The sequence below is a fragment of the Pinus tabuliformis genome, chromosome 8, assembly GCF_031772625.1.
Source record: "Pinus tabuliformis cultivar Carrire ecotype Pingquan chromosome 8, CPIR1, whole genome shotgun sequence".
In the NCBI taxonomy this organism is placed as follows: domain Eukaryota; kingdom Viridiplantae; phylum Streptophyta; class Pinopsida; order Pinales; family Pinaceae; genus Pinus; species Pinus tabuliformis.
Window position 1 is genome coordinate 1,478,604,866 of NC_142294.1, and position 27,484 is coordinate 1,478,632,349.

Here is a 27,484-nt window from a genome sequence, read left to right on the forward strand (position 1 = left end):
ACTTTCTTGACCTTCTTTTGTGTCTCCTTTTTGGGCGAAATATCCTTCCTTGAACAACTATCTTTGGTGCGCCTCTAGCAAGGTGAACTTGACTTAGTTCTTCCTTTGAAATGCTTGCTATCACTGAAAGGTTGTGATGTGCTCTCAACATCTTGCACTGACTCAAAATTATCTCTTAAAGACTCTCCTATCTCCATGGGTTTGGAGTGTCTTTCTTTGGCTTCCTCTCTGACATAGCCCAATCTTGCATACTGGGGTAGTTCCACCACTTGGATGGGATTCACAATGTCCTGTCCATTAACTCCTAAGCCCTTTCCTTCATATCCCATCTTCTTCATTAGCTTTGAACCAATGGCTATAGTGTGCTTTTCAAATGCACCAAAATCATCATCATAATGAGAACATGAAACTAAAGAATCAGTGACATTATTTACATCAATTTCTGATTCTAAAGCGAGTGATGATGGCTTTGCTAAGCCTTCACCACACTTCAATTGTTCTAAGGCTTCTTATGTGGGTTGTAACTGAAGCTGAAATCCTTACTTCTCCTCTTCTGCTTCTTGTAGTAGTCTTCTCAGTTCAGTATTCTTGGCTTGAATGTTTTGGTTGATCTAATAAAGTTCTTGGAGCCATGCATTCTTTGATGTTATGCCCTCATTGGTCCAACACCTGCAATCCCAACAACTATGATCTTCATCTCATTGCCTGGATCAGAACCTAGGTCATGTTGCATTGTAGCAACAGTTTTTTGCTTCCCTTTGCAAAAGTACTTCTTAGGCTTTAACTCTAGATGTAGTTTCCAGCAATGCTCCTCATCATGCCCTTCTTTCTTGCAATGAACGTAAGAGGGCTTTTCTTCCTTTTTCTTTGTTGTCGTTGTCTTCTTTGCATGGTCATCTTGTTCATGCTTTCCCTTGTTTTCAAAATGAATAACTTTCACACTAGCTTCATCAAGAGTAGTGGGATCAAACAACAACAATGAATGTCGAAGATAACTGTGCAAAGTGCCAATATATTTCATCAAAGTATCTGGTGAGTCTAAAAGAACATTCAATGTCATTGTTTGCTTCCTAAACCCTTATGTGTAACTTTGAACATTCTAACCTTTGCCTTGTCTCAGGCTTTTCCATTCCATCATGGGTTTTTGTTGGTCACCCGATGGATAAAATTGCCTCTTACTGCAGAAACAAACTCATACCATGAAGAAAGGAGTTTACCATTATGTTGACTACCTTTCTGAAGCTTGCTCTCCCACCATACAATAGTTGTGCCTCCTAGTCGAAGAGATGCCAATTGGATCTTTGCCTCATCCTCTTCAATCGGTTGTATATGGAAATACACTTCAATCTATCTAATCCATTTTTTCAGTCTTTGTGCATTAGCTTCTCCATTATACATAGGAAAATGAAATTTCACATCTAAGTTAAAAAATGGCTATTTAGAAGCTTCTCTATGATAACTATTTGAATGATGAGAAGAAGATGAAGAAGAACATTCACTGGAAGATGAAGATGGAGGTTCAGGAGGGTCTCCTCCGTTTCCTTGATTTATCGAAGCATTAGCCTTTTCTTTCTCTTTCTTCTTCGTTTCCTTATTTTCTACTCTCTTATCATAATCTACAAACAATTTGTCTACCATGTCTGCCATCTTGTAGAAATCTTTATGGAAAGATTTGTCATTCTCTGTGCAAAGATTTGCAAATGTCTACCATCCTATAGAACACATTATGGAAAGAATTGTCATTCGCTTTTTTGGAAACGGTAGATCCCAGTTCTAAAACATTTTGTGCAATTTTTAATGGTTTTGGATCCATTTATGGAAATTCAGATACGCGTCACGAAAAATCATGATACATATCTAGATTTCCGGAAACGGATCCACACGTAAAAGTGTTTGTTGGGAACGAATCATTCGTTTTAGCTTTTTTTTGTGTGGGAAAAAGACTGAGTTGAGGGGTATGCCCCCCTCTTAACCTATATCACTCAATGAAAGGGCCCCTTTACCCTATTTTCATGCCATTTGAACATTTCGTTTCTTGGAGGTTGTCATTTCCTTGCTTGGAGTTGGAGGAGGTCGTAGTTTCTTGGAGGAGTAGATTGTTGAGAAATCTAGGGCAAAGCAATTAAGTGATTTCTCTTTTATTAGTAACTGCTTGTGAGTGCTTTTTACTTCTTTAGATTAGGATCTTCTTTTACTTAGATTAGGATCAAACAACTACCAATGCATAAATCATAAAGAAAAAAGAGACACAAAATATAGGCTATTAGCCAAGGCCAAAACCTCTCACTCTTTAGAGGAAAACCTGAACAAAGTCTTCTTTTTATAGAGATTCCAATTGACGAATACCAAGACCAAGACCCTTGACCTAATCTCCACTCCATGACCAAGACACAAGTTCCCTTGATGATAGTCAACCTTCCTCTCCTTCCTTTGTCTTGGCTCCTCTTCCACTTCGACCTGCTTCTGCTTTAAACCTTTTGGCCTCCTTGAATTAGGTCTGCATTCCTAATTCTAACTTGTACATAAGACCTTTTCTTATTCCTTTCCTTTGCTTGGGATGGAGTCTCCTACTAGCTTGACTCACCCTTCCCTTATGAATTGAACTTCTCTCAACTTGACCCTTTTGACTTGAACTTCTCTCAACTCGGCTACCCAAAAGGACTTTTGTTCTTCTTGGCTCCTTCTGTTGCAACTAATCTTTTGCTACCTCATGCGTGTAGAGGATATTAACCCAAAAACAGACCTGAACAGAACTCGGATTGTACTCTTTTCCATTTCACTTGATAGTGAGCTTCCACGTTGAACTTTGCACCTTCTTACTTTAGACTGCATGATGACTGAAAATTTGTCTCAGAAATGTTGCCGAGCAACCATATTTATAGTTGTTTCCTTGTCAAAATAAGTCAACTTGTTGGAGGGTGAGCTGATGTGTCATTTGGAGGAGATCTTTATTCTATTCTGTAGCCAACATGAAGGAGAGGTCTTGTGCTTGTCTTGGAGGGCTTTTCACACCTATTAAATGACTCATATAAAATGTAACATGCCCAAGAAGGGTCATTCTTGCATGACATAGACTCAATTTGACTTTTATGACTAGATGACTTAATCCTAAAGGCTCACAATGGGAGCCATCACTAAAATAAATTTCTTGCTCATTAAACCCATGAAACAAGCATTACAATAATAATTTTATTTTTCTTCTTTTCAACAATTACATAAAATCACAATTACACGTCATTATGAAGACCGAACCTAGTTACACTTTTCAACACTCCCTCTTAACTAGGGAGGTATTCATAATGGTACTTGGTCATTTTCAATCTGAAAAATTTCTCATAAGAAGATTCATATTGGTAACCCATCTGTTTAGCATCATATCAACCAGCATTGTCACATAGCAAGGGCTTGACTAACAACTCTATCTCTCCACGAGATCCGAGCTCAATGCTGGCGAGACCAATGATGTATAGACACCCTCATTATTGTCTCTCTTGGAACATAACCCACCCAGGTTCTCAGGGTGTGTTTCACCAGGGCTATTCTTATCTTGGATTCCCAATCCTCAAAGAATATCAGTCCTCTATGACTACTCTTATCTTGGATTCCCTAACACATCATCAGAGAGGACATATCTATTCCAATAAAGGAATGTACTCATTCCTATGGAAGGAATTTACCTAAGCTCCCTCTTGGCTTAGGAATTTCTATGTTTCTTCCAAGTAAGAAACTTGTTTCCAGGCTCCCTCTTAATTAGGGACCTACAACAGCTCCTCAGGTGGAGATGATGGGACAACCAACTGCTTGAAGAACTCCTCCTTACAATGTCATGAACTTCTTTTCGTCATTCAGGAGTCTTCATATTTTGGGACTTCTTCTTAGGGCACAGACCATCCATCACTTTCATCCACGAGTCAGTCATGTCATCATCCAAAAGTGATACATCAGTCCATATATCGCCTTCCTTCATGCCATGCTTTCTTCTTCATTCCATATTTCCTTAAGGATATTTCATCCTACTACATGTGCATCAGTGGGGGAAGACATCCATAGATCTTCCCTCGGCAGCCCTACATAAACCCATCCAGATATTTGTTCAAAAATAAAGGAATGAACTTTAAAACAACATTACCTTTGTGATGGTCTTTCATCATGACATCTTCTAGTTTGCATCAACATCCTGCATACATATCGACACATCTCCCAAAGATATATATATTGTCAAGGGTCTCTTTCTTTTTTCAGACTCCATCAAAGTCTTCATATCTTCCATGGAGATATCCTAGTCAAATCTTCTTGGTCTTTCGAATGTTGATTGCCTTTAACATGGTTTCATATTCCATGATCTCTTCCTTTCTTCACACATTTCATTCCCAGGAATTTCCAATCAGAATTCATCAATTATAGTCAACCACCTCATATTACATATGAGGACATATTATGTTGATTTTAGTGAATGTGTGACTCATACATTTCTGCATTCCTTCGAAGGAGGAGATCCTTCCTTTGATTATGCTCTCAAGACAGAGCATTGATCCATGTTACCTGCAACCATATGACATGACTCTTCAATATAAACTGTATGCATACATACCTCATTTTGCTTTGGGTCATCCAGACTTTCTGCAATAACTTCCTTGATTGAAAGAGCTTCAATTCCTTGATCTGCTTATCCTTTTATGTCATCATACCATCATCCATGAATTCCACAAGGTTGGAATTCTTGATGAAACACTTGCTTTCTCTCATGATTGGTTGGCCTTTCATTGAAGATTCCATCAGAGAATCTTGAGGATCTAAAGTATCCCCATTAGCAGATGTTTTCTTTTGACAAAATATATGATGAACCTTGTACTAGATGACCTTGCCACTTATGTTTTCAATGAGATTCCCAAGAGCTATATCCTTGACTTCCATAGATTCTAACTATTGTTCATGCTTCTCTATGATGTCCCAAGATATTGCTTTCAATGCTTCCATGATGCCTTGATGCATCCCATTATTTTACTTAGTGAATCATGATAGCCATATCTTACAACAGAAGACTTAGGAACTTGAAAAGAACTTAGGTGAGGAAGACTATCTCAATAGTGGAGATCTATTACTTCCTCCTTCTTGGACTTCTTCCTTTCAACTTCCTCCACTTCCTCGGTGATGTGGGCTTCTTCTCTTCCTCTTTTGTTATTGTCCTTCTTGAGCTTAGGACAATCTCTTTTATAGTGCCCAAATTATTGACACCCATAGCATTGTATTTTAGCCATGTTCTTCTTCTTTTTCTGAGGACCAAACTTTCCAAATTTTCCCTTTCTTTTTGTCATAGCAACATATGCTTGATTTTGCTCACCTGCTCCCACATCAGATTTGGCCTTTAGTCTAGATTCTTCAATTTTGCATAGTGACCATAGATCCTGGAATGGAGTAGCTTCTTTATTCCCATAAATACTTGAAGTAAAGTTACCCGACTCTTCCGGTAGTGCATTTAATACAACTGTAGTCATTTCTCTATCAGACATGACTTCTCCCAGATCTTGTAGTCTATCCCAAATTTCATATATCCTCATAAAGTATGAGGCCATTCCATTTTTCCTTTGACATCTTCAGCTTGTAGAGTTCTTGCCTTAATGAGATGACTTCTCCAGCGGTGCTTACGGAATACAACTCTACCAGTTTGTCATAGATTTCCTTTGAAGTTTTGAGTTTATATACATACGGGATGATGGGATCCTTGATGGATTCTATGAGAATCCTTTGAGCCCTAACTTCCCCTTTCATATACTTTGCAAGATCTTGAGTATATTCCTTTCTTGGTTTAGTGATTGATCCTTTGACATGTTCCATAACCTCATTTTCAATGAGATTCATATTTGTCATTTTCTTCCATGCAAGAAAGTTTGAAGCCCCAACCAATTTGTTGCTCTCCTTGCAAAAAGACATTTTGACAGATTCAGATGTGGACATAAATATAATTATTTGATAGGTTGCTCCTTCTCCTTGTTTCTTCCTTGATGTTGATGATGATATAAATAATAGAAAACTTCTCCTTGATGAAGATAGTTTTCTTCAATAATGACCCTTAATCCCACAAAGAGGGAGATCGCTTTTGATGGTGAAGTCTTTGTTGATCAATGATGACTTCTTGAGGACGTCTTCGGTTGATTTGTGGTAGCATTGGATGTGCTCTAGCCATGAAAATTGGTGGAGAGGCTAAATCACATGAGATCTCCAAGACCTGGAAATGGTTTAGGGAAATTCCACTCGGTTAGAGAGATATTAAAATAATTAATATTTTTAATGGAGTTCCTAAGTCTAAACTTAGGAAAATTAAAATATTAATGGGTATTAATATAAAAATGGGTGAGAATGTTCTAAATGACATGGATCAAGCCAAATCTAATCTTAGTCGTTGATTAGGGATTTAATCTCAGTCATTGAAGACTCAATAGGAAAAATATAAGAGGGGGCTTGAGGGTTAGTTGGAGAGACACCGAGTTGATCAAGATTTCGATTTCATGGTGTAGGGTTTGCTGAGGAAGTCAAAAGAGTGATCAGAGTTGTAGCTGAGGGGCAGTGAATACAGAAGCAAGAAGGCAGAGATAATACCAGGAGGATCAACGTAGAAGCCGAGAGAGAGGGACGCAGAGCCAGTCAGGGCTCACGTAGAGGCAGCCAAGAGCTGTGTAGTGCCTCAGAGAGCCAGCATGGGTGACGCGGAGGCTCTAAGGGCTGACGCAGTGCCTCCAAAGGTTGACGCAGGGCAAGCCAGGGTGACACTGGGCAGATGCTGGGCCAGAAAGGGTTGACGCAGTCCCTAGAGGCTGACGCAGGGGTTTTCGTGGGGTAGATTAGAGCTGGGAGCTATCGGAGTGTTTATCTGGGGTTTCAGTCGGAATATCTGCTTCCGAGTAGAGAGGTACTACTACCGAGATTATTCTCTGTTGGGTGAGCCGGTTTTGGCACCCAAATTGTATTCAGAAACTACATAATAATAAAACCCTCAAATAGTTGCACCAGTTTTCCCGCATTGGGTTTTTCTGGGGACATTGGTCCAAAAATAACGGTGTCACTTGTGTGCTTGTTTTGTTTCCTTCAGTTGATGATCTGTAATGTGTTGAGCATGTACTTGTATTTATTTTCAGTATTTACATGGTAAATAACTTGTTAATTAATCAAAACAAGTAGGTAGAAATAAATCAGAGAAGTACATGAAAGGTTTCTAACATTTAGACTTAGAAATTCCAACATGGTATCAGAGGGTGGTTGTAGATCACAGGAGAACTGAGGACATCAGTCGAGCAGAGCAGCAACAGCAGAAAATATCTGTCCCAACTGACAAAAGTTGTTCCTAGCAGAGAAGCAGCAAGGAAGGGGTGACGCAGTGGCTGTGTCATCAAATTTGAGCCGGGAAGAGGATCAGCGCAGTGGCAGAGGGGAGCAGACTCGACCTACGCAGTGCCCGGTCATCTTTCTCAGTCAGGAAGGATTGACACCTGTGGCTAGGAGGTGCAAATTTTGCTGGTGCCGGGATTGCGCAGAGCCTATAAGCTCTAACCTTCGGTTTGTCGGGGCTTAGGAGGTTGTGGGTAAGTTGCAGAGTGAAGCTGGTGGGGTACTGTAGTCAGAACAATACCTAACAGGGCAAGACCAAGGAGGAGGGAGTTGCTACTGAGGATTTCTAGCCAAGAAATCTGGATCAGTGGTGCAGCTGCACTAAGGATCGGAGTGGGGGCATCTCGACATTGGCAGAGGGGTTTCCAGGAGGGAAATTGAGGCTCAAAGGGAGTCACACCGAGAACTTCCAGAAGGGAAGTAGAGGAGCAGCAAGATGGCAGTGAATGGGGTAAGAGACCAGGACAGACTGGACAGAGCCTCAAACTTCGTAGTCTGGAAGGCCAGAATCTTATCCGTTCTAGACAGGAACTGTCTCAAGCAATTCGCCTTGAGGACAATAGCGGTCCCAATTGACCCGGCTGATAACGATAAGTACGAGGATGCAATGGTGAGGGCCAAGAGCATCATCCTTGATGGGGTCAAGGACCATGTAGTACCACACATTGCTGAGAAGAATACGACAAATGAGATGTGGGAGGCCCTAAAGAAGTTGTATCAGCATACTTCCGTGCATAGGAAGGCTATTAGAAAATCAGTTGTGGTCATACCAGATGCAGAAGGGAGAACAGATCGACACCTTCCTCCGTTGATTGAAGGAGATTCAGGATCAGTTGACTTCCATAGGGGCCACGCCAGATCAAGAATTGATGGTGAGAACAACCCTGAACGCAGTCTTTGAAGACTGGGAGGTGTTTGTCCAGAGCATACTGGGTAGGGCGACCCTTCCAAAGTGGGAGGAAATGTGGGCAGCTCTTCGCTAAGAAGAGATTAGAAGGTTGAGCAAGGCGGGAAGCAGCGACAAGGGGATCAGAATCAAGGAGGAAGAGGAGGATGCTACTCTAGCATTTGAGGGAAAGCAGGAGAAACAGAAGAAGAAGGACCTCTCCAAGGTCAAATGCTTCCATTGTGGGGAGTTGGATCATTATGCAACCCAACGTCCCAGGAAGAAGAATAAGGGAGAGGCCTCTGACTCCAAGGCAGCTTCGGCTAAGGCGGAGAAAGAAGTCGAGACGGATAACGACTGTGCCATGAGTGCTCATGCACCTCTAGAGAAGAGGTGGGGTGACATCGAGTTGTAGTCAAGAGGACTAGAGAAGATGAGGGGCAGGATCCTTGAGGTACCCAAACTATTCGATCATATCTGTCTACGGGAGCCCTGAATGACAGTAGTAGGATGACAGACGTCAGTAGAAGAAAGATGCGATGAAGCGACAAGGCAGTGCTAGAGTGCAGAGGTCTGTAGCAGCGCAATGGGGGTTGCAGTAATGCGAAAGGCACAATGGAGGTTGCAGCAGTGCGAGAGGCATAGAGGTGCTTGTAGCAATGCAGAGGGAGAAAAGGATAGCAACAGAGGTAGCTTCAGCATCAGGAGGCTTCCGAACTGACAAGGATGTCATCAGTTACTTACTTCTTGGTAACTGAGTTGCAGTGAAGCAGTTAGCAGTGGTAGTGTTATGGGCAGCCTGATGTAGCATGTTGAGAGGGAGCTACAGTACAGATGTAGCAGTGGCAGTGGCAGAGCCATGGGCAGTAGTACAAGAGGAAACAGTGCAGTGGATGTAGGGCAGCAGGCCCAGCACCAGCACAAGTACCGGTGTTGGAGGATCAGTGTGAAGTTCAGTGGTGGAGCATTACTAAAGCACATTCCTCGCTAAGAGGGAGTGTTGATTTGTGGTAGCATCGAATGTGCTCTAGCCATGAAAATTGGTGGAGAGGCTAAAGCACATGAGCTCTCCATGACCCATAAACGGTTTGGAGAAATTCCACCCGGTTAGAGAGATATTAAAATAATTAATATTTTTAATGGAGTTCCTAAGTCTAAACTTAGGAAAATTAAAATATTAATGGGTATTAATATAAAACTTGGTGAGAATGTTCTAAATGACATGGATTAAGCCAAATCTAATCTTAGCCGTTGTTTAGGGATTTAATCTCAGCCGTTGAAGACTCAACAGGAAAAGTATAAGAGGAGGCTTGAGGGTCAGTTAGAGAGACACCGAGTTGATCATGATTTCTATTTTCTAGGGTAGGGTTTGCTAAGAAAATCGAAAGAGTGATCAGAGTTGCAATTGAGGGGCAGCGAATACAGAAGCAGGGAGACAGAGATAATACCGGGAGGATCAACGCAGAAGTCGAGAGAGAGGGATGCAGAGCCAACCAGGGCTCATGCAGAGGCAGTTAGGAGTTGCGCAGTGCCTTAGAGAGCCAACGTGGGTGACGTGGGGCAAGCCAAGGTGACGCTAGGCCAAAAAGGGTTGATGCACTCCCTAGAGGCTGACGTTGGGGTTTTCGTGGGGCAGATTGGAGCTCGGAGCTGTGGGAGTGTTTATCCAGGGTTTCAACCGGAATATCTGCTTCTGAGTAGAGAGGTACTACTGCCGAGATTATTCTCTATTGGGTGAGCCGGTTTTGGCACCCAGATTGTATTCCGAAACTACATAATAACAAAACCCTCAGATAGTTGCACCGGTTTTCCCGCATTGGGTTTTTCCGGGGACATTGGTCCAAAAATAACAGTGTCACTTGTGTGCTTGTTTTGTTTCCTTCAGTTGATGATCTGTAATGTGTTGAGCATGTACTTGTATTTATTTTCAGTATTTACATGGTAAATAACTTGTTAATTAATCAGAACAAGTAGGTAGAAATAAATCTGAGAAGTACATGAAGGGTTTCTAACAGTTAGACTTAGAAATTCCAACATCTTCAATTGTAGGAATATAGGGCTTTTATGTTTTCTTTGTAGATCACGACTTTAAGATGATCTTTGCTTTGATGTCTTCCTTAAGATTTGATCCTTGAGTGTCCCTTGATAAGATGCCCTTCCTTGACTTTGACACCTTAGCTCCGATACCATGTTGAGAAATCTAGGGAAAAGCAATTAGGTGATTTATCTTCTATTAGTAACTGCTTGTGAGTGCTTTTTACTTCTTTAGATTAGGATCTTCTTTTACTTAGGTTATTAGTGTTCTTCTTCATCAAACAACTACCAATGCATAAACCATAAAGAGACAAGAGACACAAAATATAGGTTATTAGCCAGGGCCAAAACCTCTCTCTTGAGAGGAAAACCCAACAAATTCTTCTTCTTATAGAGATTCCAATTGAAAAATACCAAGACCAAGACCCTTGACCTAAATGCCACTCCACGACTAAGACACAAGTTCCCTTGATGATAGTCAACCTTCTGCTCCTTCCTTTGTCTCGGTTCCTCTTCCACTTCGACCTGCTTCTGCTTCAAACCTGTCGGCCTCGTTGAATTAGTTCTGTAATCCTAATTCTAACTTGTACGTAAGACCTTTTTCTTATGCCTTTCCTTCGCTTGGGATGGTGTCTCCCACTAGCTTGACTCGACCTTCCCTTATGACTTGAACTTCTCTCAATTCGGCTACCCAAAAGGATTGTTGTTCTTCTTGGCTCCTTCTGCTACAACTGATCTTTTGCTACCTCATGCGTGTATAGGATATAAACCCAAAAACAGACCTGAACATAACTCGGATTGTACTCTTTTCCATTTCACTTGATAATGAGCTTCCTCATTGAACTTCACACCTTCTTACTTTAGACTGTATGATGATCGAAAATTTGTCTCAGAAATGATGCCAAGCAACCGTATTTATAGTTGTTTCCTTGTCAAAATAAGCCGACTTGTTGGTGGGTGAGTTGATGTGTCATTTGGAGGAGATCTTTATTCTATTATGTAGCCAACATGAAGGAGAGGTCTTGTGCTTGTCTTGGAGGGCTTTTCATACCTATTAAATGACTCGTATAAAATGTAACATGCCCAATAAGGGTCATTCTTACATGACATAGACTCAATTTGACTTTTATGACTAGATGACTCAATCCTAAAGGCTCACAATGGGAGCCATCACTAAAATAAAATTCCTTGCTCATGAAACCCATGAAACAAGCGTTACAATAATAATTTTATTTTTCTTCTTTTTGTCAATTACATAAAATCACAATTACGCATGTCATTATGAAGACCGAACCTAGTTACACTTTTCAACAAAGACCGTCTCAACTTGGAGGAGAGCTTGGAGCCTTGGCTATTGGTGCTTAGAGCTTGATTGCAAGAGCCTAGAGATATTGTGGAACTTGGAGATTGGAGGCATTTATAGTTTATTCCTTTGAAGTTCTAATCAAGATTCAAGCTTGAAAGTTGAAAATTGAAATACAAATTTATAGATTATGTAACATGTTGCTTATTCAAACCTAAAATATGAATAGAAATAGGTTCAAGATTTTTTTATTTTTATTTTTATTTTTTTTTGTAGTTTCCATTTACATCATTATCATGGCATCTTCAAGTTCATCCATTCGTAATGAGGAACAATAAATTTAATTGACCACTAAAGTTGATCCAAAGTCACCACTTTGGAAATATGTAATTGTTGCAGGGAAGATCCAGGAAGGGGGATCATTGGTATGGGTTTGTAATGAGTGTCAAAAGGAGTCTAAGGGATCATACACCTGAGTTAAAGCACATTTACTTGCGTCAAGAAACAATGGGATTGGAATATGCAATAGCCCACCTAAAGAGAATGGGACAGAGAGAAAAGGTTTAAGTACAAAAAAAATTGTAAAATATCAAAAAGAACAAGACGAGACATTTTCTAAAGCAAATGAGGCAAATCATGCCTCTCAATTCAAACAACGAACAAGGTTGGGAGCATCTTCATCAAAGCCTCCACTTCCTTCTTATCGAATTGGCAACCCTGGTTCAAAGTGGTCTAATTTGGGACCACTTGAAAAGAATTTCAATAATGATCCTCAAGAGAAGGTAGATGCAGCTACAAGTCAATGCATTTATACAAATGGCCTTCCCTTTAACCTTGTGTTATATCTTTATTGGGAAAGATGGTCAAAGCAATGACTGAAACCCCAAAAGGGTGCAAGAGCCCTAGATATGAGAAGGTTCGCAGTACATTATTGACTGTTGAGAAGTTAGATTTAGAGGCTAAATTAAACCTCATTCATAATCCATGGCACATTTCAGGGGTGTCCATCATTTCTAATGAATAGAAAGATCAAAAGAATAGGCCTTTGATCAATGTGATTGCTCAGAGCCCAAAGGGGGCAATGTTTTTGAAGGAAGTGGATTGTGAGGGACAACTGAAAGCTTCCCATTTCATTGATAACATCTTAATTGAAGCAATTGAATTAGTGGGACTAGAAAATGTTGTCCATGTAATAACTGACAATGCAACGATGTGTAGAGAAATAGGCATAATTTTTGAAGGCAAATATCAGCACATATTTTGGACCCATTGTGTTGTACATTCATTGAACCTCTTGTTGAGCAAAATGGAAAAACAAATTGAGTGGATTCGACTTATTTTTTAAGATTCAAAAGAAATTCAAGCCTTCATCACAAAGAACCACATGTCCCAAGGCATCTACAGGGAATTTGTGAAGTTAGAGCTCCTTAAGGTACCTAAACTTTAAATTTGATTTCATAAGTTCTAATTTCTATGACTTTAAATTCAAATATGTAAATTGGATTCTCAAATAAGTCATGATTCGTGAATCATAATAGGTATTCAATCAATTATGAATTTTAATTTATTGAAACATTATTACTTGCAAGTTGCTAAGACTCGTTTTGCTTCTCACATCTTAGTCTTAACAAGGCTTATGCAAGTGAAATAAGCATTACAATCAATGTATGCAGTTCTCTTTGGAATCAATGGAGGCAATCCCAAATTGAAAGAGCACGAACAGTCAAAAGGTTGGTTGTTGATGATGAATGGTGGGATAAGGTGGAGTACCTCTTGGCATTTACTAAGCCAATTGTGGATTTACTACGCATGTTTGACACATATATGCCTAATTTGGGAGGAGTGTATGAGGGCATTAAATCCATGATAGAGAAGATAAGGGTGGGTATAAATGCTAAGGAGAAGGACCCAAATGAAGTCTTTTACAAAGAAGTAAAAGATATATTTACGAAAAGGTGGAACAAGATGACGACCCCATTTCACCTTTTGGCCTATACAGTGAATCCAAAATATTATTCTGTAGAGTTGCTAAGTAATACAGAAATAACTACACCAAATAAAGATCCATAAGTCTCACACAGATTTAAGAAAGAGTTTAGAAAGCTATTTGTAGATCCTGATATTGGGATTCAAATTTGTTCAGAGTTTGCTTATTTTGTGGGATCAAAGGGTTGGGTGCAGATCTCGATTCTATGCGGGACGAAACCATATTAAGTCCAATTGATTGGTGGAACTACTATGGTGGGTAACTTCCACATATTAAAAAATTGGTCATCATGATCTTTTCATAGGTTGTTAGTTCCTCTTTAGTAGAGAGGAATTGGAGTACATATGGCTTCATCCATTCGGTGAAGTGAAATAGATTGGGCTCCAAGGAGGCTGAGGAACTAGTGTATGTTCATTCGATCCTTCGCCTTTTGTCACACAAGAGTGATAAATACAAATTTGGGCCCACCAAACTATGGGATGTGGAACTAGAGTTTCATGACTTGGATATGGCGTTGAATGTCATGTCTCGTATGAATTTGTTTCATGAGGAGGCACCAATAATTGCATCTTCAAGTGGACATGGCAACAATGCTCCCACTTCTGGAGAGGATTCAAATGTTGATGTGGATCTTAATTACATGGATGGAGAAATATTTGATGATATGTAAATGTAATTTACGATGATGTTTTAAAATTTTGAACAATGAACATTGAATACCATAATGTCACATGATAGTAGACTGACATTCATAGTTTATTTTGTAATTTGTACTATGTAGGGTGCATTATTAATTTTGGTGATGATGTTGATAATTGAAATTTGAAATAGAAACTTGATGATATGTTGAATGTTATAATAATCATTAATGATGATGACAATGTTTATCTTGAATTGATGATGATGATTTGTTTATGTTGAATTCATTATGATGATTATGATGATGATTAATGGTAATATGAAATTTTTATTTTGTCATATATATGTGTGTGTGTTGTTTCCTTGTCGTGTCGTATTTGGATTTTTTGAAAATTTTCCATATCTATTTCAAACTTTGTATTTGTATCTGTTCTCATATCCATTTCAGTGCAACTTAGATTAACACTTGAAAACCAACAAGGGTGAGATGAGGTCAAGTGCCTAGATATCCCTCACAATAACTCGTCACCCTTTGATGATCAACCCCACAGCCTTGCAATAATTCGAAAGTACCCACGTTTATACATGTGTGTGTGTGTGTGTTGTTTCCTTGTCGTATCAAATCTGGATTTTTTGAAAAGTTGTCATATCTGTTTCAAACCCTGTATCTGTATCCGTTCCCATATATGTTTCAGCGCAACTTAGAATAACACTTAAAAACCAATAAGGGTGAGACAAGTTCGAGTGCTTAGATCTCCCCCACCACAACTCGTTGCCCCTCAATGATCAACCCCACAACCTTGCAATAATTTGAAAGTACTCGTGTCTATTCTATGAAGAACAATTACATCATAAAGCTAAGAAGAAAAAGCCTAAAATAATCAATCCACACAAATGTTTGTATTTGGAAAGTAATTTTATTAATATGGCATGAAATGATCTCATAGTTCAACAACAACCTCTAATGGGAGGAGGATCTAACCTTATATAATTTTTCTTGTAATAGCTAGATATCAACTAGTTTGACTCTCTCCCAAAATAATATTATTTCACTTGTCATCCACATGTTGGAGGCTAAATCATTTCATATAAATAATTTTATGTATTAAAAATTTAATTAACCCACAAGAGGCTCAACTTGGCTTGGAGAGGTAGTGTTGAGGCATTGGATTCCCACATGTGAGCTTGATTTGATCTTAAGTGAGCTAAATGAGAGAAATAATAGCCAAATGACTTGTTAAAAAATGTAACAAGAATGGCTCAATTTGACTTTAGCCTTAATCAAATTGAGTAAATCGAATTTCCACATCAATAAGACAACTTGGAGGCAATTAACTAGTGTGACATGGCTCTTGTCACTCAGTTAGCTCAGTAAATTCGAGTTAGGGGCTTGGAGTTCAGTTATGCATGTGTTGATTGCTAAATTTTAGCAATCTAGTTCAGTTATTTTCAGTTGTATTTAGTTAACTGACCTCTAACTATTGATAGAGTCAGTTGAAGGTCAGTTGTGCAGTGGGACAACAGTCTAACTTAGAGATCTATCAGTTAACTGATCAATCAACCCAAAATAGCTAATGCATGCATGGAATTTGAATTGCTTAGCTGAGGTGGAAGAGTTAAGGCCAGTGTAACATGAGTTGTATACTAGTTTGAGTGTACAATTGTTGCATGAGTCAGGATATCAATCCTTGGGAATTGTGGGAGAAAATAGGAGTAAAGTCATATCTTTTAGGAGCTTATTTCCTCAGGAATTGTGCAAGGAAATAGGAGGCTATATGAGAAGATAATTGGCTAAGTGTTGGTCATAGTTTCTCATTTCAGCACAAAGAACAATTATTCTTTTGCAGGTTGTGTTAAGAGCTCGAGCAAGCAATTGTAATAGTTTCTCTATTAAATTGATTAATGCAAAGAGGCTTGAGGGATTTTTTCCCAGTTGGGTTCCCCTATAAATCACTGTATACTTGTGGTTTTTCTTGTTGCATGTCTATGCATGTTGTTTTAAATTGTGATTTCCATTCCGCAGATCAGTAGAGTAGAATTGTGTCTCTTGTTTTTCAATTTGAAATCTTGAGCAATTGCAATTTCTATCAAATTTCTACATGACTAGCTTAGTTGGCTACAACAACTAGTTTGACCCTTCTTTGACTCTGATGTTTCGGATTTGAGAGTGTAGGATTTCACAATTCGAATTCATATCTTCATATATTGATGATTCAGGATAAATTGTGAAATGTGAATGAAATGGCCAATGTTTCAAGTGGATGCTCCACTCATCATCAAGGTTAGTTGAAGCTTATGAGAGTGTAGAGAAGATCAGGGTATGTTAAATAAAAAGAGGGAGTAACTGTTAGACTAGAAAATATCAACAATACAGGGCATTTTGACCAGGAGAATCAAAGGAAGAAAATAAACCAGAGGGGAAAAGAATTGGGATTAAGTGATTAATAAAAGAAAAGAATTAAATGCATGAAAAATTAAATAATATTATTATTACAACCCCAACATTATTATAATAATATTATCATAATAAAATTCTTGTTCAATGTAATTCATTTGTCCTAATTCCCCCCTATACTTTTTCAACCCTAATTTAACTTAATATTGATATTATCTTCTATAACCTTCTCTATATTATTATGATAATACTTTTTCATAGTATTAATTTATACTTTAATTATAACTACTTTATTGCCTCATTAATATTAAATAACCATTACAAATTAAAATTATGAACCAAATATTATTAACAATATTTTTTTATCACTACTTATATAATAAGTATGTCCCTTCTTTATAATATTAATATTATGAACATCAATCAATCTTCTTAATCACAACTTTACATCCGTACTAATATAATATATAGTCATTATTAATCTCTAACCTAATAATATTAAATTTAATAATAATAACCTTCTATATCATTACAATAATAACTTTCACATCTTAATATTATAATAACAGCGTTACATAATATAACAAATATAAAATTAATATCATTATTCAATAATTCATTAAACACCTTAATTTAACCTAACCTATTAAACTTATTAATAATTAAAAATCGTTAAACACAATATGGTTTATAAATATGGTCCTTTGTTTTGACCATTGAGCAATAATAATATTTAGCTTAGTTGACCTCGCCGCCTACACCTATCTACAATTAGTGAGAAAATCCTTTAACCCCACAAGGTGTGGTTGGTGGCAAGGAACTAAGAGAAGGGACTGTCACCTATTCCCAACTCTCTTCATTTAAGCTATCTCCTAGGCTAGCTAGGGGGGTGGTCCCTAAAGGAGAACTAAGTTAGAGATGTGAGGTTTCTAGGAAAATGTTAAAGTGAAGTGGACTACTTTCTTAAGATTATAAGCAAATATGATGTGAGCAATATGAAATGAAATAACCATCAACAACCATCAACACATGAGAAAAGAATATGAAAGGCCAGTGCCTTTTAAAGTATTGCTCAAAAGAAAGATATTTGCTTAATATAAATGAAATGCTTTGAAATAAAAGAACAAGTAACCCTAAAAGTGAAACAAGAAACTATTAGCACAATGATACAAGATATAAGGACATTTTCAAATATATATGATCAATTGCTAAATCAAAGCATACAATGATATTTTGCAAAGGGAAAACAATTAGTATTCTACTTGCAAAATATAGATGAAATAATGTTTCCCAAAACAAAATATTCAATTCAACAATGACAAGTAAAATGACCAACTGCAAGTAAAACCATGAGATGTATTAGAATGAAATGCACCTATACTAGATTTGAATGCGATTATCTTGGTTATTTTTAATCTAAAATGTCTAATCTAGGTGAGAAGTCCTCCTCTTGAGCTCTTACCAAAGGGTAAAAATTGAGGTGACTATAAGAAAGGGGGTGAGAGCACAGAGGTGTTATTAACGACATTCGTCCCCCGAGTCTTATGAGTTAGCGTGTGTCTTCGTTCCTACAAGAGGACAAGCCACCTTCATAACTGTAGGGTCAACACTTTTACCTTACTTCATACCAAATGGAAGAACTTTCCAAGAAAGTCTTTTTTCCCTATGATTTTTATCAACCATGCTTATGCTTGGAGGTTGATTTTAAATGTGCAACTAAATTAAGATGCCTACTATGATGTGCAAGTAAGTTTGTAAAAGTTAAGTAAATGATGGAGATGCTTTAAACACAAGATTGCACGAACATGTGAGATTGTGAAAGGTTTTGGCTTTGCCTTATGATAAATTTGTGATATACCCAAAGCAAAATGAGAAATTGACTTGCATGTAAAGTAAATGGCAATGCTTGTGAAAAGTAAACTAAAGATTGTACTCAATTAGCTTTGCAAAACAAAGAAAGAAACGTCAACCTGAGAGATTTTCTTGACATAAAGTAAATGTTTTCTTTGTAAAGTGAAATTGCCCAAATACAAGATGCATCAAAACGATGTGAATTTGTTGCACAGTAATGAAGCATAAGTGGACTTTAGACAATGCTCAAGCTAAATATATCAAGTTAAAGAGATTTCTTGCATGTAAATAAATTGCTATGAAATAAAAATTGTAGATTGTAACTTGTAGCAATTGATGCAAATAGTGCAAGAAAAATAGTAGTGACTTTAGCAAAGTAAATGAGATTGTATAGTTGTGTTAATTAGCAAACAACATGCATGTAAGAGAAATGAAATACAAGAATCAAGAAGTCAACCACAAGTCCTCTTCCAAAGTGGAGAGAAGGGAATGCCAATGGGTAGAACCCACGCTCTCAAAATCAGAAATTTAATTAATTTACAAGAGGCAAAAGACCATGAAGCCTCCTCCACATCCAAGGAAAATATTTTACAATAAAGCCTTTAAAATATAGACTTTTCCTTGATGAGTTATTTCTGCAATTGAGGCCAAATAAAGGCACAAGAAAATTCAGATTTTTACAAGAAGAGCAGAGAGGGTAAGCCGCTTAATGCCCACGGCCAAGAGAGAGAAATGCAGCCTCAAATGGAACTCGACCTTGCTAAAGAAAGATTCCCAATGCCCACAACCAAGAGAGAGAATTGATCTTGATTTGAGAGCCCAAGGTCCTGCACACACTTGTTAATAGTTTCAAAGACAAATCCCGCAAGCTGTCACAAGACACAAGTTAGAGAAAGGCTGCAAAACAAACCAAGTATTAGCTCAATAAAATTACAAAGTATGTGTACAATATAATCTACAAAAGGCTAAACCAAAGAGTATGAGTAAACTCTCATCTTTGCCTAGCCATGATTTAGCTCTAAAATATAAAGATATTATCAAATGAAGCATAAAATTTGAGAAATAAATATTGAATTATGAAGCTAGAGATAAGAACCCAAAACTCAAAATAAATTCTTGCAAGACAAATCCGAACGATAAGACTTTGGCAATTGACAAATGTGGGTTCTCCTTGAATATTTCCAAGAGTGGGTTGGTTCGCTCGAGAACTTCCCCTCACGCTTGAAGCTTGATCAAAGAAAGATTTTCTACACAACTTCACATGAATAGATTAGTTCCACATGAGCTTCAAGTAAAACATTTCTCAATCTAGAGAAAGTAAATAATCCTTATGCTAATATGAGATAGTTGCATATCAACATAACTTGAAAAACATCATAGAAATAATAACATAATGAAGCAAGTAGAAATATAAACGCAAGAACATCAAGAAGTTACCATACACAAGGAGAAGAACACCTCAAATGTAACTCAAAAGTTTTTTGTATTAATTTTCAAAGAGTGTACAATCCAGCAAAGTATCCTTAAGCACAATAGTTCGTATTCCATATTACAAAATAAGAGCTCAATGGCTCAATTATAGAAGACTGGGAGCATATCCCAATGAACATATCAAGTGACAACAACATATCAAGTGACAAGTGGAGAGGGAGGAAATCCCAAGGAAACAAACTGAATTTCCAAGTGTTGAAAACTCCTACCAATTGTGAAACTGAAATCTGGTAGGTTCCCTCCAAATGCAATTGAAACTATTGTAGGTGGCCAACGTATATCCTTGTTGTTGTGCAAGTTCTTTATGGCTGCCATGTGTAGAAAGGGACTAGAGTAAAAGGGGAGACATACTCCCTCAAATCTGCACTGATTATTCAACTAGGTGCCGCTTTCAAATCAGAACTTTGACTGTTGTTTAATATCACTAACATGGGCTTGCATATTGGTCTCCAAGAACTATCAGCATATAGACTTAACTGATGCTTGAGTTTTAGTTTAAAGTGGATGAGCGTATCTCCACTAACCAGTGTATGCCAATATGTGAGCTTAAGGGGGAACAAACTCTGACATATGTCCCCCACTAACTGAAATATCTCATAAATCTGTGTGTAATTGAACTTGGAGCACTACATACATGTGGATAGGAGGGTAAAGTATAGTGGAAACATATCTCCACTAATTTCTCCATCAAATATTTTAACATATCTTCTTTTACATATGCTAATTCCCTTTTTTGTAGCGTGGGTTCTTTGCTGGCAGCATACATGAGACAGTTGCTTTGACCTTTGACTGGGCCAGCGTATTTCCTCAAGTGCTTTATACGTAGACCATGGGGAGGTGAAGTGGGGTCCATTCCCCATTCAATTTACTTAGTATTTTATGAGTTCAACGTGGAACCTTGTTGACTACCTTTGACTTGGCATTTTGATTTTGACTTTTACCTTATGTGGTGGGCCTCATCACCTTTGAATTCCCCTCAATTTGCCTTATCACTTGTTTTACTTTATTTGACTCTGGAATAAATTATAAATTTTTCCAATTATTGAATTTTTAAAATTTTTTCCTCATTTTTGCCACTGACATTAGGAAAATCGGCTTTTGAGGGACTATAAGTTGTTTTTGGACCCTAAAGGTGGGTCCTAAGATAATGTTCGGCCTCTAGGGATGAATTTCGAGTAGTCACACACCCCAGACATTTCCTAAAGTCACTTATTTATATCATTACATAGAAATTAATTAAAAAATCTCGTTTTGTAGAAATTTTTAATTATTAAAAAATCCTACTCAGACCTAGTCAAATTCCGCGAAATTTCAGAGATGACCTAGCATGGTAATATACATTGAATCTAGACACTAAGATGCATTAGGGGCTCAACTTTTAAGCCGTCACTTCAACTTTGGGGTAATGCAGTGAGTGAAAATCCTAGAAAACTATTCGCCACTAAAAAGCATGAATAAATAACCAAGTAAAAAAAAACACTCCAATGTGTACTCATTTGTTGATCGAGTCCCAACACCCTAGGCCTGTTACATGAATTTATTCATCATGCTAGTGACATTTATACAATATCCGCATAGGGCTGCAGAATCTAAGGACTGAAGAAGAAAATGAGAAAAAGTAGAGTTGAAAAACTCTAGTGATATGATGATCTTTGATGGTACAAGTAGCCTTTGGTACATCCTTGGGCATGGAGTCTTCAAAAATCTGCAAGTGCCATTCCAGTGGTCAACAAGCCCTAACAATAATACATCATTGATATGACATTATTTATATAAAAATAGCAAACATCCTTCAAATAATCTGAATTAGTTGAATTAAAATTTTATCTTTTGCCTATTCAATTCATAGATTCTTTCTTAATAATATTATTATTTAATTTTTCGTGTATCTAATCCTTTTCCTTTAATAATCCCTTAACCCTTCGCCTCTCCAATCAGTTTTCTCCCTTTTATTCTCTTGGTCGACCCCCCCTTATTGTTGAGCCTTTCTAATCTAATTGTTACTCCCCTCTTCTATTTAACCTAGCCTGGATCTCTCTACACTCTCATAAGCTTCAATTGTCATTGATGATGAGTGAGTCCACTCGAAACATTGGTCGTTTCATTCACATTCCACACTTTATCCCATGTTTGAGCTAGCATGTGAATTAACTAATCCCAAAAATTATCTTGTGGAGAAAACACCCTACAAGATATGCTCAATGTTTCGCATGATGAAGATGGCCCTTGTCATGAGGATTCTAACATGCTATCACATGCCCAATTTGGAGCTAGGGCATTAGTTGTAGGCCACCTTGAATAACTTGTATGTGTGAGCTAGAAAATGTTGCTTTTTGCTTGGATGGCACTTCCAACATCAATGTTTTTCTGATTTTGGGCTTTAGGAGGTTGGCATGTGTGATAGGAGGTTCTATGCATGACATTCAACATAAAATATCTCGCATGCAATGTAAATGTACTTTGCAACATTTTGCCCATGCATTACTATGACCACATTCCCCCTTAGCTTGTTGAATTTTGCTTAGAAAACCTTTTTTGCCAAAATTTCAATGTGAAATGTCAAGTCTGCATCATGCTGAACAAAATGAGCCCTTGTTGAATTTTGGACTCAAGAGAATTCAACAATGGGATCCATGTAGTGCCCCATACAACATGGAATGTCATGAACTAGGAGACTACCATGTGGAAAACTGAACTATATTGTACCACATCCAAATGAGATGCATATAGGCTATATGACTCATGACCATGTTGAAAAGACAAATACACTCAAGACTTGGGCTAAACAAGTCATACATAGTACAATCATCCCTACAAAAACAATGTGTCCCAATAGATCCATCTCAAGGCCTCTACTCTTATCTATGACAAAAGGACTTGAGAATAAATAGCCGACCATCATATGTCTAGGATACCATGTACATAATCATCAAATGGCCTACAAGGCTTTAGCCTTGCATCTCTTTGGTGTTACAATGGTCTTGTCATGAAAAGTACTAGGGTACCTCCCAACAAGTTACAGGTCCTTTTGATACATTATTTTCTCTAGAGATAGGATGTTCTCAAAATCAGAGGGCCCTTTGGGTTTTGTAATATTATCTTAGCGCCTCATAGTTTTTAGATCAATGGATCTTTTATTTTCGAAAGTATCTAGTCAACATGGTGAAAAGTAGTTGGTTTGGTAACACAACAGATGTTAAGCAATAGAGTGAGGTGATATTTGACTAGAAGGCCAATTTGGAATTGGAAGGTGCGAAGTGTTTGTGTTGTAGATATTCCTCATTTTGAAGCACAATAGTTGAGTTACAAAAATATTTCATTTATTTATTTATTATTTTTGTTTTTCTAGAGGGATTTGTATGATGCTTGTTCTTGCTCTTAAGAACACTAACATTTAGAGGGCCCTTTGTGTTTTGTGATATTATCTCAATACCTCATAATTTTTAGATCAATGGATTTTTTATTTTCGAAAGTATCTAGTCAACATGGTGAAAAGTAGTTGGTTTCGTAAGTTGGCATATGTTAAGCAGTTGAGTGATTTGATATTTGACTAGAAGGCCAATTTGGATTTGGAAGGTGCAAAGTGTTTGTGTTGCAAATATTCCTCATTTTCAAGCACAATAGTTGAGTAACAAAAAGATTTCATTTATTTATTTATTATTTTTATTTTTCTAGAGGGATTTGTATGATGCTAGTTCTTTCTCTTATGAACACTAACATTTAGAGGGCCCTACTAGCACTCAAACTAGAAGGGGTCCTAGGAGGGGATCCTATAGAGAAACTACTAGGTTAAGGGGCAACAATGGAATGATAGCCCACTATCACCTCAGTTAAAGCTCCCTTCTCTTTACAGACTTTCACCGATGGGAGGAGACCCGGTATGAGGAATCATAGGAATGAATAGGTCAATGAAAGGATGAAGGGTGATTCCCAAGGCCCATTCACAAAATAGACTCAATAATATGGTTTTCTTGCTTGGAAAGCAATGTGATAGGCTCTCTAGGAAAGGCTAGGAGAATTCTTGAGGCTAGAGTTTGGGAGTATATCTTGTCAAGAGGTTTCCTAGACCCGAAAATCCTTGTGGAGAAGTGGCCTTTGTGATCTTTGTGAAATTAGAGTTAATAAGTCGTGGGACCACAAAGGACCATGTGGACCCAAAATCAGGTCAAGGGTATGGATTTGATCAACCAATGAGGGGCTTGACCTAATTAGGGAAGAGTAGAGGATCAAGGGAAAAATCTTCTTTTGGTGATTGAATGCTATGATCCAAATGAGGTCACTAGCCAAGTGAAACCTAGGGCAAGAAATGGTCTTTGAGCTAGGCTTGCTATATCTCAAGATCCCATCGTCGGATTTCTTGAAATTTGAGGGCCTCTAAAGGAAACCCTAGCATAGTTATGGATAAGAAATCGATTTTTTTTATGTCTACAACGTGAGATAAATGATGCCCTAGGTGACCTATGGAGGCTATGCCTAGAAAAAGAAGGAGAGGTGAGAGAAATATTCTTTAAAGGTGATAACTTGTGGAAGGATCAGTGCCTTATCCTTTGGAAGAGATGGAGTCAGAGATAAATTAGTGTTTGGAGAAGATTTACCCAATCAAGGAGGTCTTCAAGCAACTTCGCATGCCATTAGGGCATGAGAGCATCTACTTGAGATCTTTATACTTCAGTTATGCAATGATTGATGACTTATTAGAGAATAAATGACATGATTTTTCTCCTAGGAAAATTCATTCATCATACATGACTCATGTGATGATGCAATATTTCACAAGACCAAAATTTGCAGAATTTCGCATAGAGTAGCAGTAAATTTCAGATCTATAGAGTGAAAATCCCAGCAACATACATGAAACAAGCTTTAAACAACAATAAACATGAAAAATAGATCACTTACATGTACAATGAGTATATCCAACTATCAAATCATGCCAATGATGAAGCTCCAAGACAAGAGAAATATATCCAAACATCAAAATTCATCGATAACATCCAAACTTGTCCTCCAAAATGGAATGCAAAATTATTCAAAGAGCTACTAATCTCAAATCCAAGTGATGATGAGAGAATGAATCACCTCTCATCTGTTTATGCAATCTCTAACGAGTTCAATTTGCCTAATTTAGCCTAATTAAGCCCCAAATAATAAAATAATGTGCAATAATAACATCCCTTAGTGACAATCCCACCAGGATAGCTAAATATCATAATAATAAGCCTCTCTAGAGGGTAGAGTGATCAATAAAGTGAGTCATTGGGCCTTTGAGGAGGCCTAATGAGGTCCAAAGTGTGCCATGATGTGAGAATGGACCTCAAACATAGTCGACAAGGGGTTGGCCCCTTGTTTTCCAAGCAAATCCCAGTGGTGCACCCAAGTGCGTGTGGGGGCACAAGGATATCCTCATGGGTCTCCAAGTGGATCGAAAAATTCCTATAAACCATCTGGAAGGGCTAGGATGATGACATAAGCCCTTCCTTTGTCTCCTGCAGTGAGACACATCCTCATTTGGACCCTGGAGCATTTGCCAAGTGTATGGTGCAAGTGTGGGGTCAGCTGGGCATGGTGAAGTAGGTGCATCATCCTCATCCAAAAGGTGGAAAATGAGAAATCAATGAGTGGTGTCAAGGATCCATGAGATACTTTATGCTATGGTGCAGGCCCATGGCTCTCAATGCTCACCCTACAAGTGCCAATGTGACCCTTTAGAGGGCTAGGACCCCATATAGGGGGACCAAACCCCAAATGGAGACCCACGTGTAATCCTGCATAAGATCCAATGCGTCCCCTTGCCCTCCAATACAACAAATCATTAGAATAATCAAGTAAAAGAGCTTACAAGTCATGGAATCAATGGGGCACTTCATAGTGGCACGCCCTTCCATAGTGGGTTTTGGCATGTAAAAGTGTATCCAAGCTCAATAAGGGGGTTAATCAAGACCCTATTAGGTGGTTTCAACCTTTAAAGGGGGGTGACATGTCCATGGTACATCCATCAAATGGTAGGAGGCAAATGATATAATGATGGAACAGAGTGGGGATCAAGGGAAAGCTCTAGGTCACATGCCATGGTACAAGGGTAGCTATAATAAGGGAAGCCCACACTTGGGTATATGAGTGTAGGAGGGAGCAAATCGTGGTTCATGAGTTAGCCCTACCTTTTTTCTCCACCCTTCATAAGCCTTTTTCCTTTGATTGTTTTTTCTTCATGACTACTTGGGGCTCCAACGGATCAGAGCATGATGTGTAAGATGAAGCCTTAAGTACCCCCTTTCGAGGTGGGAAATTTCATCACCCACCAGGGGTTGGGACAATCATGGATTCCTTAATGATGGAGGGGACTCATCTAGGGCCCATAGGAACTAGGGTGATAGCCATGGATAAGGGGTAGAGCTCATGTTTGGCTTTTTCCCACGTGCTAAATTTGTATGTCCCGACAGTTGTAGCTTTTTCTTTCTCTAGAGGATCGAGTGAAAAGGCTACAAATTATTTTGAAATCGTCAGTTTGTTACCTGGTCAAATTTGGGCATATAAAAAATTGGCAGGACAAATGATTCTAATACATATTTATGAGCTCATATTTAATAGTAATTTTTAATTTAAATAAATTTAATTTTTTTATAGAAATATGAAATATTATTTTTATAAATTTTATTTTAGTTATTTAAAATTTCATTTTAAAAAATGTGCGTTTTGGGGGTTCTAATCTCCAATATTGCATGTCATCGCATTCCACTTTCACCAAGTCACAAGTCAAGACGGTGCCCATACAAGATACCACTGAAAGCTAATCATTAAATGGTTCAGCATATTCAACCAAATTCTAAGCCAATGCATCACGCTACAAGCTAAGGAGGAGCCGACAAGACACATAATGCTCAACAAGCCAGAAGGAGTTAAGACTATAGTTGTATATAAACATTGTGTAGTTGTTTTCTCCTGGCAGATGTGGGATAGAACTCATCCCCTGAAAACAAAAACACACATGGGTAGCCGGATTTCATAACACCAAATTCAACATATGACATGCCAAGCCAAGCCTTAAACAATCCCCACGTAAACTTCCAAGTGTTCAAATACAACAATTTCGAAGGAAACAGTTGCAGGAAATCAATACTTCATCGACTGCTGTTGGCTTGTTGGGGCCTGACCCAGGTTCATAAGTGATTTAGCCAAACAAATCCGGAAACTACTGGCCCTTTCGGCAACAGTCCACGGAGCGCGGATTGAGGTCTCACCCAAGGTAGTATGGGAGGGTGCTGGAACCAGGTTTCGGCACCCTGGGGAGGTCTTGATGAAGTCTAGGAAGTTCTCGAACCGATCCTGCGCGCTTGTGCTACTTAGTGCAGCTCTCTGACCTTCGTGTAGCTCTGTAAAGAGCGTGAAGAGGTGCTGTCTAGATCCCTTACCCTTACTGTGTTATTATTATAGATCTGACTTAATTTTGTGGGCCCAGTAGTCTTATCAATCATTCAACATTCATAACAAGTGCGCGCAATCATAAATTGTAAAGAG

General features: G+C 38.2%; 1 protein-coding gene across 4 annotated transcripts in view; it reads left to right on the plus strand.

The window, feature by feature from the left end:
* Positions 1 to 27,484, plus strand: part of LOC149241405 (calcium-transporting ATPase 5, plasma membrane-type-like) — a 293,316-nt gene that overhangs the window by 234,142 nt on the left and 31,690 nt on the right. The window lies entirely within an intron of this gene.